Genomic DNA, 12461 nt, shown 5'->3' with positions numbered 1-12461 from the left:
TTTGCATGAAAATTCTTTGTACATTCAGTGAATGGACGAATGTTGTTTGCAAATTTCACTTGCCTTTAAAATTCAATTTTAAAATGAAACAATCAATTTCATAACGAAAACCACATGCACTGTCCGAAAAATTTTCCATCCTGATCCTTCAAATATTCTCATAACTGTGACTGAAAATTAATGAACATTCTTAAAGCGGTTGTATACCCCCTTTTCCCATTTGTACCTACAGGTAAGCCTATAATAAATCTTACCTGTAGGTAAAATTTATATCTCCTAAACCTGTACAGTTTAGGAGATATTCACCTTGCATGCAGCTGCTGACATCAGTGGTGCATGCGCTCTGAAGGTCAGAGCTCCTTGCCGGAAATTAGACTCCCGCGCACATGCGTGGGAGTGATGTCATCGCGGCTCGGGCCACTCACAGTGCCGGAGCCACAAACCCGGAAGACACGCCGAAGGGAAAGTGTCAGCTTCCTCAGCGGTGCCCGGGATGCGATGCCGACGCTTCGATCTAAGGTATTTCATAATGAGCTAGTATGCGCTACTAGCTTATTATGCCTTTATGTCTTCATACTATCTCATTATGCCTTTGCCTTACAGGGTTTTATTTTTGGTTTGTTTTTTTGTGGGTATACAACTACTTTGACATTACATTTTTGTGAACGAAAATCTGTACATTTACGGCCCTCATAAGTTCTTTCTGTAACCCCCATTCTCAAACATACCAGTTCTTGTCCATGGTGCTGATCCCTGCTTACAATCATATGGGCTAGGTGAGTGATGACAAAGCTAATGTTATCTTATGGTCAGCATGGCTGCACTGCAGTATTCTACACATTTCTACACTGTGTCAATATGTGAACATGTCTAAATGGAATTTACAGTTCTTTATTTGCATAAGAATACAAGTTGACATATATTGTTGGAAATCAGCATTAACTATTATTTAAATATCACTTTTTTTTTGCAAACATTTTTACTTAGCCCTGGTTCACATTGATGCGATGTGTCATGCAATTTGACAGTTCAAAATTGTATGACAAGTCACACCCCCCCTGTCGGCAAAAAAAACATTTTAAATCATTGCGACTTTGAAGAAACTTCCTGTACTGCTTTTTGCGGTTTTCTTTGCGACTTGCATAGACTTCTGTTAAATGAAGTCGCGAGCCGAAATGAAATCGGAGGTGCAAATGGCACTGATCTGCAGCTTTGAAATTGCGCGGTTTCAAAGTCGCACTGAGGTGAACCAGGCCTCAAAGCGTATCTAAACCCAAGAACAAAAATTGATAGTAATATACTGCAGCTTAGGTGTGGTGGCTGCATTTGTTTGTTTTTTTTTCACACTTTTTATCCTTTATTTTAACCTGGTAATCCATTAAAGTGGTGCTAAAGGTCAAATCAAAAATGACATCTGTCACTAGCATTAGTAAAGGAGTCCCCCCCGAAACTTATATTTTTTTAACTGTTGATCAAGCTGTTATTTTTTCAACTTCCTTTACAGTGGAAATAAAGTAAAAAAACATTTATCTCTGTTCAAATGGTCTGACATGCGTGAGGTCCCTCACCAGCGCTGACATCTTATCCCCAGCTTATTCCAGGCGCCAGTTTGGGCCATCTTAATTGGACAGTGTGGGATGACGTCAATTCCACACATATGCAGAAGTGCAGTCATTCTGGCACTGTACCAGAATGTCAATTGAGCTGTGCATGCGCAGCGTACATTGTACAGAAGATTGCATAAAGGCAAATACTGTAAGTGTATTATAAAAAGCCTACCTGTTTGCAACTTGTTTTTAAATTTTGGTTTTACTTTGAGAGACCAAGCTGCCCAGCAAAAGTAGCAGTTAGAGGGTTAATACAAACCATTTAACACTGACAGAGGTCTTTTATCCAAAACGGATTTGCTCTAACTGCTTAAATATTGTCAGTTGGAGTTCAGCTTTAATTTGTTAGTCAAGTCCATCTACATTTACTGGCCACTCTATTAGGTACACCCGTTGAATTGCTTGGCAAAAACAAATTGCTAATCAGCCAATCATATGGCAACACCTCAATGCAATGCATTTAGGCATCTAGACGTGGTGAAAACGACTTTCTGAAGTTCAAACCAAGCATCAGAATGGGGAATAAGGGGATTTAGGTAACTTTGATCGTGGCATGTTGGTGCCAGATGGGCTGGTCTGAGTATTTCAAAAACTGCTGATCTCCTGGGATTTCCATGCACAACCATCTCTAGAGTTTACTGCAAATGGTTTGAAAAAGAGAAACTATCCAGTGAGCGGCAGTTGTGTGGACAAAAATGCCTGGTTAATATCAGAGGTCAGAGGAGAAAGGGCAGACTGGTTGGAGAAGATAAAAAGGGAACAGTAACTCAAATAACCACTTGTTACAACCAAGGTAGACAGAATACCATCTCTGAACGCACAACACATCGAACCTTGAAGCAAATGGGCTACAGCAGCAGAAGTCCACACCGGGGGGTCACTCCTGTCAGCTAAGAACAGGAAACTGGAGCTACAATTCACACAGGCTCAGCAACATTGGACAATAGAAGATTGGAAAAACATTGCCTGGTCTGGTGAGTCTCGATTTCAGCTGTGACATTAAGATGGTAGGCTTAGAATTTGGTGTAAACAAAATGAAAGCATCAATTCACCCTGCCTTTTATCAACGGTTCAGGCTGGTAGTGTAATGGTGTGGGGGGTATTTTCTTGGCACACTTTGGCCCCCTTAGTACCAACTGAGCATCGTTTAAACACCACGGACTACCTGAGTATTGTTGCTGACCATGTCCATCCCTTTATGACTACAGTGTACCCATCTTCTGAGCAGGATAATGCACCATGTCACAAAGCTCAAATCGGTTTCTTCAACACGACGATGAGATCACTCTACTCCAAATGCCTCCACAGTCACCAGATCTCAATCCAATAGAGCACCTTTGGGATGTGGTGGAATGGGAGATTCGCATCATGGATGTGCAGCTGACTAATATGCAGCAACTGCGTGATGCTATCATGTCACTATGGAGCAAAATTTCTGAGGAATGTTTCCAACACCTTGTTGAATCTATGCCATGAACTATTAAGGCAGCTCTGAAGATAAAAGGGGGTCCAACCTGGTACTAGCAAGGTGTATCTAATAAACTGGCCATTGAGTGTAAATCTACTAGTGCATTTAACACTACCCTCCCTAGACAATGCTGCTATCCAAGGAAGGCTCCTTTTGCTCCTCCACATATAGAGAAGACACCCTAAGGCCGGGTTTACACTGATGTGAATTAGATGTAGGTTTCCCCCGCATCCAATTCGCATGACAGGAGCGTGTGACCGGCTCTCAATGGAGCCAGTTCACACAGCTCCGGGGCGGCCGCGGTCCACACTGAAAAAGGGTCCTGTGCATCTTTAGCTCTGTTTCAGGTCCAAATTCAGGCAAAAACTCAGACCTGATTCGCACCTGAAACGTAGAACAGGGATGCACCGGACCCCTGCTGTGCCCTGCGACTGCAGCTAGTGTAGACCTAGCCTTAAGCAAGCCATAGATAATACAATGGGTGGAAGAACAGAAAATTGCTTGATTCCCCCATCAACATAGTCAGTGTTAAAGTGGAGTTCCACCCCTCAAAAAAAAAATTAATGTGCTTAAAAAAAAATTAAAAAAAAACAATTGGAAAAAAATTTTTTTTACTCACCTCTAAATACCTGTTGCTAGGGAGTCCCTCGTAGTCTGCCTCCTTCGGTGCCTGGGCTCCTGACGTCACTTCCCTCGGTGCAGGAAGGGAGATCGCCTCTTTCCCCTCTCTCTGTCAATCATCTGGGACACATGACAGGCCCCAAATGATTGCGCGGCCTGTCGCGGCGTGCGGCGCTGCACGCGTATGCACAGTGGGTGCCCAGCTGTGAAGCCACAGCCGGGCACCCACAGTTAAAATGCCGGCGCCGCCGAGCGGTGGGGGAGACGAGCGGGGCTTTGTTCCCCCACATCGCTGGACCCCGGGACAGGTAAGTGTCCGATTATTAAAAGTCAGCAGCTTAATTTTTTTTTTTTTAGGGGAACACCACTTTAATGAGGGTATGCCTCCTGCAGCGCTATTGTGTTCTGCCAGGGAGGGTGCAGGGAGCCTTCCCTGCTGGCAGGACACAATGATCACTGCTAGATGCTATAGTCACCAGCAGTGATCGCATGCAAAAAATCTGACCGGCTTCTTGTATTGAAGCTGATCGATGGATTGACTTAAGTTAAACCAGCTTGCCCATAGATGCATCGAATCTCGGCTGGTACCTGCTGAACCGGCCATGATTCGATCCATCTGTAACCAACTTTAGACAGGAAGTGTGTTACTGGATGGATTACCAGGTGAAAATAAAGGGGAAAAAAAGAGCTAATATAAACGACTGCAGCCATTAAATCTAAAGATTTATACAAGGGATTCGCCCTGGGACTTTGAGCGAGGTGAATATGGTTAGTCATGGAAGTAAAATAATGTAGATCTATTACAGTTGTTGCAAATCTGAAACACAACAGCAACAACTACAGGCCGATAAAATATGCATATAATGTGAACATGCAACAATCCACATACATGGTAAAATATATACCAATATACAAACGTCAAAGAAATTTGCAAGCATGAGGAGTAGCACCCGACGACGTTTCGCGAGACTACGCTCGCTCTTCAGGGGTAAATGCTTTGCTAAATCTGTAATACAAGTAGTAAATCAAATGAATGAGTGTATGTTGCATCAAATAGGCAGGGAGGTGAGTAGTCATCGGGGTCAGGCTAGGGACCCCATACTCACCAATGGGCTGCGCCAGGCAGTCAGTCGCTGATTCCACTGGTGGCGGCAGCAACAAACATTGGTAAAGATTGGTAAACTGCAGTATGCTGTATATATATTTTTCAAACTGCTTCAATTCACTTTTTGTTCTAGGGTGACGCGTGTATAAAGCAGCATTGTCACCCTAGAACAGGCAGTGCGTTAGATCTACAAAACATAGTAGGGTTGATTTACTAAAACGGGAGAGTGCAAAATCTGGTGCAACCCTGCATAGAAACCAATCAGCTTCCAGGATTTTTTTTTTGTCAAAGCTTAAAGTGGATGTAAACCCGAAATTTTTTTTTATTTATTTTTTTTATGTCATAACGTAGAGTATAGGATTTCCTATCATTTGAGCCCAGTCTTGCCACAAAGAGTTAATCCAGCTCTGAGCAATCCTCTTTTATTGTTCAGTGAGATAAATCTTGACAAACAGAGAAAAACTTTGTCAAATCCTCCCCCTTGCTGTGAGTGACAGGTGATTTACATATCTCGTGCACTAGCCTAAGACATGCATTGTTTTTTTATTCCCACCCACACTCCTTTCTTCAGCAGCTCTGCAAGGATTGGCTGTTCCACACCTCACCATGATTTGGCATGCTAAAGTCATGTGGTTACTTTCCTGTCTTTTCACTGAATGTTAGAGATCATAGCAGAAGTTCAGTGTAAGAAACACACAGGAGAAAATGCATATTGACAAGGGGAGTGTAGAGGTGGGCGGGGAGTCTACTGACATCACGACTCCACCCACTGAGGTCCAGACAACAGAGCCACCCACAGAATATGCAGTTTTTCGGAGACATTTGACAGGTAAAAATACATGCAGGAGGCATGTATATCCTTATAGATAACCCCTATGGCAGTAGTTTAGAAAGGATGACATTGGGTTTACATCCACTTTAATTAAACAAGTTGAAATTAGAATCTGATTGGCTACCATGCACAGCTGCACCAGATTTTGCAGTCTCTAGTTTTATTAAATCACCCCATTTTTTTTTTATTGGTTGAACCAGATGGACTTTTTTTTTCAACATAACTAACTATGTAACTACAGTATGTAACTACACCACACTTCCCTCTTCTCCATAACAGGGGGAGGTGTATTTTAGTCCACTGAGTTAGCAGGGATGAATAACAGTCCAGGCAAAAAGCACAGGAAGTTATCAGTTAAAAAGATTTCTAGCTTGATCAACGGGTATTTTTTTTTTTTTTGCATTTGTCCAACAGATATAATAAAATAGTATATTTAACCAAAAAGGAGCAGGCGAGAACAATTTATTGTTAGAGATTGCACACACTTTAAGAGCAAGACTATAGACCTACAACCCTATTTTTAAATGTCATTATACAGTAAGCTAGGCCAGCGATCAGCAGAGAAGGGGTTAACTGTCACATCCTATACAAGTGACTGGATACAGTGCTGTTACTAAGTTACTCTGCTTTCTTCCTCTTATTGGCTGGCTCTGGCTGCCTGCAATGGCTGCTGATAGGTGCTTCATCCTCTGTTTTTCTCTCTGCACACACCTCTAGGAGGGTTCCACTTCAGATTCTGTATGGCAACAGCATGTAGGGGGGCAGGAGAAGGTTTACATCTTTAGAGGGGGGTGTAGATGGGGAAACAACAAGCAAGTACCCAGGTTGCTGCACATGCTTTAATGTGGTTGTAAAGCAAGGCGGGTGGGTGCAGGATAAGAGAATTAGCCTCAGCAGCAGATTGCCACTGCAGGATTTGCTCTCTTTATCCATCTACCAGCCAGATCCTTGTCTGCAAACAAATCCAATTCAGGAGCACCAAAAATCGTGACAATAAATGAGGTAGGTGCACCCCTCACATATGTATCTTTCATTTTTTGGGGGGGGGGGGGTAAGTGACTATAACCTTCCACTTCCCAGAGACAAGTGCAGGCTGATTGTGTTTATAGGAGCTGTCCATGTGTTAACCCAGTGATTGCCTCTGCTTAGATGTCATGCATGTGACACTTCAAGCAGTGACAGCTCCAGGAAAGTGCCATGAATGTATTCTGCATGACTTGATCTTCATGATGCACAGAGGCTGGATTACCTACAATATGCAACACGATTCATGCCATTTACTGGAGTCTGTTTATTTTGGGTCTTGCTATGAAAATAGAATATTGTGTATCAATATTTACTAGATTTTGTATTCTTTAGTGAAATGTTTATAGGTAATTCACAAAATAATTAATCTTACATCCAAATAGGGTAACCAATATAACAATATGCGCTTTGATTTTGCAAATGAAGACAGTCGATTGGGTGCATATGTGTAAAGCATACAGGCCAAGGTGGATTTAATTGGTAGAATTTATAAAATATTCATAAAAATTGTGTCTACTTCTAAATGTATTCATCCAAGATTTACGCAGTTCTCACCCAGAAATCACACAATTTTTCCAACTGAATCCAATTATAAAAATGTGTGAACCTTGGGTGAAAGTTGGGTGAACACATCTATAAATAGAACCCATTTTTAAGACTATTTTATACATTCTACCAGTTAAATCTTATTAAATGCAAACTACCCAGTGTTGGCATCTGTGTAACAGGGCATGCAGACCACCCCAGCTCTATGCCTACAGGCAATCTATCCTGGCAGGGAAAGGTTAACTCTTTCTGCACGTGGATTCCTGTGTACCTTCATTCTTTATGCAATCTATCCTGGCAGGGAAAGGTTAACCCTGTCTCTACGGGGATGCCTATGTACCTTCATTCTTCATGCAATCTATCCTGGCAGGGAAAGGTTAACTCTTTCTGTATGGGGATGCCTATGTACCCTCATTCTTCATGCAATCTATCCTGGCAGGGAAAGGTTAACTCTTTCTGTATGGGGATGCCTATGTACCCTCATTCTTCATGCAATCTATCCTGGCAGGGAAAAGTTAACTCTTTCTGTACTTGGATGCCTGTGCACCTTCATTCTTCATGCAATCTATCCTGGCAGGGAAAGGTTAACTCTTTCTGTACTTGGATGCCTGTGCACCTTCATTCTTCATGCAATCTATCCTGGCAGGGAAAGGTTAACCCTGTCTGTACGGGGATGCCTATGTGCTTTCATTCTTCATGCAATCTATCCTGGCAGGCAAAGGTTAACTCTTTCTGTACTGAGATGCCTGCATACCTTCATTCTTCCTACAATCTCTTCTGGCAGAGAACAATTAGGCGTTTCTTTACTTGGATCCCTATGCAAGTGTATTCTTCATGCAGGCTATCCTAGCAGAGAAAGGTTAACTCTTTACAAATGTTTGGATGCCTGTGCAAGTGCATTTTTCATACATCAATTGCAGTCTGTCTGCAGGATTCTGCACATCCAGTGATTTTGCTAATCCATTTGATGTTTGCAGACTAAAAATAAAGTGCATGTTCATTTTATTCTTGTACTGTACATTGCTGCAGGCAGAGTGTGGGCTATGCTGGTGATGATGATTCACATACACAAATGCGTTCTGTTCTGACCTACTTATCTGACAAGAGGTGACACAGGGAGAATACTATGCAGTTAAAAAAACTTGGAAATTATTTATATTTTTATTATTATTATACAGAATTTATTTAGCAACTACTGGAAATACATATCTATGCAGATTTGTAATTATTGCAGTCATGAAAATATATTTCCTATCTGGGTGTACTATGGCTATGTAACCATAGGAAGGGTGAAATTACAGTATGGATGCATTAGCTGCCTTTTGGTACTTGTATAAAGGTTATTCGCTGAGTAAATAGACTGCAGTAATCTAGTATGCAAGCCAGCAGAGAAGTGTTCTGCAATACATTAGTAAGAAGGCATCTTGGGTTTGCTCTGCAGACTTCTGCCAAATACCCCAGGGATGGATTTTGCAGGTATCATGTAAACAAGCATGGTCAGTGAGTGCAGCTTCTGTAATGATAAGCAAGTAGCTATAAACCACTAGAATGCAGACTGGAAGCCAGCATCTGAAGCCTTCAGACTGAAGGTCTACAAAAGTCATTACAGGCCTGTTGTGTAGCAGAGAGGGAGAAAGGACTTTGAAAAATGCACTGTAACCCTCTTGTGTGCCCCAGGTTAGCACTCCATACTGAACCCCAAATCATTGTAGCCCTTGTGCAGCAGATTACAAGGTCTCTCATCAAAGGGAATCATACTGGTGGTCTTTTATTCAGTAAGCATAAATATTCATTAATCTGTAGCCAATCAATGCAAACTTGCTACTTGGTTTGTAGGATTTGCTGACCTTTGGTTAACAACACAGGGAAAAGAACAGCAGTGATTAGTTACCCATAGCGAGTGATAAAATAATCCCTTTTAACCAATTAGTGTGCAAGCTGGCAAGATTCTGACCGAACGCTGCTACTTTACCTTTGCACACATGGGGCATATTTATAAAGCAGTAAAGATGACTTTCACCAAACATTCACTACAGGTGAACCTTCCTGGTACATGTATTTAAAAAAAAACAGTGATTGATTCACTACCAGTGAATCACAGTAAAGCACCATCTTCACTGCTTTACAAATATGCCCCTTGTTTGCCTTTATTAAAGTAGGACTAAACTCTCCTACCTACTTTACAGCCGAAGAAGCTGGCATTTTAGCCTCTGTTTCATCTGCAGTGGCCATTTGATGGCTTGACAGTTCGGTTTCGAGCACAAGCAACTGTGACAGTTATCCGTCACAGTATGCCTTGAATGTAATTGTTTTGGGAAACAGCTAAATTGATTTCGTTGCAGTTTAATGCTGTCCCAGATAGCAAGGATAACTTGCCACAAATTTGTGGCAGTGTTGATTGTAAGTCTTGTTAACTTGCTGCACATTTTCACGGGCAAGTTTTACACTTGCAGAGCACTTGAAGCACAAGTTCTAGTTGGCAATTTTTCAATTTGTAGCAAATTTACGTGACAAGTCTGTAGCAAGAGCAAAGTTGCAGTGTTGAGTCTACAGCAAGAGCTTTGAAAGTCACAGTGACCCCTGTGGTGGGATGAATAATGCACAACATAACTGAACCAGAACTTGCAGCAGACTTGCAGAATGTTTGCAAAGAATGTTGATCTGGAGTTATGCAATGCAGACCTGCTGCAATTGTGCAACAAACTTGTGAAGCCTGGCAAGTCTAGCAGTAGTTTAGCGAGTCATTTTCAAACTTGCAGCTTATTTGCTTGCTATCTGGGGTCTGTTTTTTTACATGCTGTGCTATGGGCTACCACCTATGGATTCATTGGCACCAACTGCCATCTAAACTTTATACTCTTTCACTGCAAGGTACAAGGGAAGGTGGTGCTTGGTTCCATTGGTTACGGTATTGTGGATTTTTCATTCTATACTAATATTTAGGGCACTCAGCAGGGGCGTACTTACAGCAGTCACGATTGCGACCCGGCCCCATGATGCAGGGGGCCCGGGCAGCTCCCCCCCCCCATAAAAAATGTAACATTTGGGAAATCGCGGTATACAGTGCAGACTGTCACTCAGAAGACATCTGTTATTTCCACATTTTGGATTTGTCTGGGAAAAGATCACTGACATATACTGTATAGGAAGCCATTCTACACAAATACCCTTCAAGCCATAATATATGGTGGATGCATGCCCATCAGTGGTGGCCGTGTAGTAAAAAAAGCAGAACACAGCAAAGTCCAACAAAGTATTCTTGTTAACTTAAAAGAGCATGTTGTGCATGTTCATAACTAAGGTTCCTATTCTGAAAGTGAGGAAGAAAACCTTGATGTCTTTGAAACATTGGTTATGCACATGTACAGCATGCTTTTGTGAATTACCTAAAATACTTTGCTGGACCTTGGCTTGATGGCCTTTGCTGCTTTTTGGGATGAGCATGTGGTACAAACAGCACAATAGGGGACAGGCAGACATCCCATACTCATCATTCTCAGTATGACTGTCTATGGCACACAATCAAGGACATGCTGATACCCCACTACCCATTAGCAAATACCTGTCTATGGTTAGTTTGGGTGTTAGGAATGAAGGGGATGCATATGAAGAAGGCCATAAAGGTGGGAAAAAGTGTGAGGTCGTGAATGAGTTACTTTAGCAGTATTGTGTGAACAGTGTTATATCAGTTACTGCTGTGGGGCCCACGCGGTGACATTACTAGACATATGGTATACAGTATAAAGTTCATGGTTGCATATGGTGTTTAGACATTGAAATGGTTCTAAATGTGGTACTTTACAAAGAGAATTGAAGCCAATCCTGTAACTGAACAAACAGAGCAATGAGCAAATAAAAATGACCTATGTGTGACATTAGTAAGCAAAATTGTCATCACATTCCATATTAAAACCTAGACTTCACACACACCCCTATTCCAGGGTGGATAAAAATTGATGTTTTTTTTTAAAGAAAACTAAAAAAAAAATGGGATTTCTTTGATTTAAATTAGATTTTTGTGATTTAAATCAGATTTATTTTGTTATTTTTATCAAATTTATTTTAATTAAATGCTCTTGGAGTAAAAATCTATCTAAAGATATTGTGCCACACTTATACTGCGGCACAATGGCACCACTGCACGAAACCCCATACGGGGTCCCCTTTAAGAGCCGCCAGAGGGCGCGCGCGTGCCGCCGGAGTAGCGCGTGCACCCCCTCTGCATGGCGGGGGACACGATACGTGTGGGAAATCACGTCCACGAGAGCCAGCACGGGGATTTGTGTGTGTAAATACACAAATCCCCGTTCTGTCAGGGGAGAGGAAACGTATCATTTGTTCCTACTTAGGAACAACAATATGTCTCCTCCCCCAGTCAGTCCTATCCCCATACAGTTAGAACACATCTAGGGAATACACATTTAACGCCTTGATCGCCCCCTAGTGTTAAGCCCTTACCTACCAATGACTTTAACACAATAATCAGGGTATATTTATAGCACTGATTGCAAATGTCAATGGTCCCAAAAATGTGTCAAAAGTGTCCGATCTGTCCGTCACAATGTCGCAGTACCGCTAAAAATCACAGATCACCGCCATTAATAGTAAAAAAAAAAAAAACAATAATAAAAATGCCATACAAAATGCCATACATCTTTCCCATAGTTTGTAGATGCTATAACTTTTGCGCAAACAAATCAATATACGCTTATTGCGATTTTTTTTTCCAAAAATATGTAGAAGAATATATATTGGTGTAAACTGGTGGAGAAATTTGTTTTGATTTTTAAATTTGGGGGATATTTAGCAAAAAGTAAAAAATATTGTTTTATTTTCAACATTGTCGCTCTTTTTTTGTTAATAGCGCAAAAAATACAAACCGTAGAGGTGGTCAAATATCACCAAAAGAGAGCTCTATTTGTGGGAAAAAAAAGACTTAAATTTTGATCCATCATGGCAGCGTCTGTTAGCGGGCATCCACGCAAGCCCTTTCCTACCAATGACATTTGCACAGTAATCAGTGCATATTTATATTGCTGTATAAATGTCAATGGTCCCAAAAATGTGTCAAAAGTGTCCGATCGCAATGTCGCAGTACCGCTAAAAATCACAGATCACCGCCATTACTAGTAAAAAAAAAAAACAATAATAAAAATGCCATACAAAATGTCATAAATCTTTCCCATAGTTTGTAGATGCTATAACTTTTGCTCAAACAAATCAATATATGCTTATTGCGATTTTTTTCCCCCAAAA

At 41.4% G+C, this 12461-nt stretch overlaps 1 protein-coding gene across 1 annotated transcript in view; it reads left to right on the top strand.

Annotated features, from left to right (window-relative positions):
• Nucleotides 1-6324: 6324 nt before the first annotated feature.
• The window catches only part of ABHD8 (abhydrolase domain containing 8), a 44149-nt gene continuing 38012 nt past the window's right edge, over nucleotides 6325-12461 (top strand). Inside the window, exon 1 of the mRNA XM_073592131.1 lies at nucleotides 6325-6635. The gene's annotated coding sequence lies outside the window, so the exon portion shown is untranslated. The remainder of the gene's footprint in view (nucleotides 6636-12461) is intronic.

The sequence above is a fragment of the Aquarana catesbeiana genome, linkage group LG01, assembly GCF_042186555.1.
Source record: "Aquarana catesbeiana isolate 2022-GZ linkage group LG01, ASM4218655v1, whole genome shotgun sequence".
NCBI classification, from domain to species: domain Eukaryota; kingdom Metazoa; phylum Chordata; class Amphibia; order Anura; family Ranidae; genus Aquarana; species Aquarana catesbeiana.
Note: the sequence above shows the minus strand (reverse complement) of the source record. Positions and strands in the feature narration are given on the sequence as shown.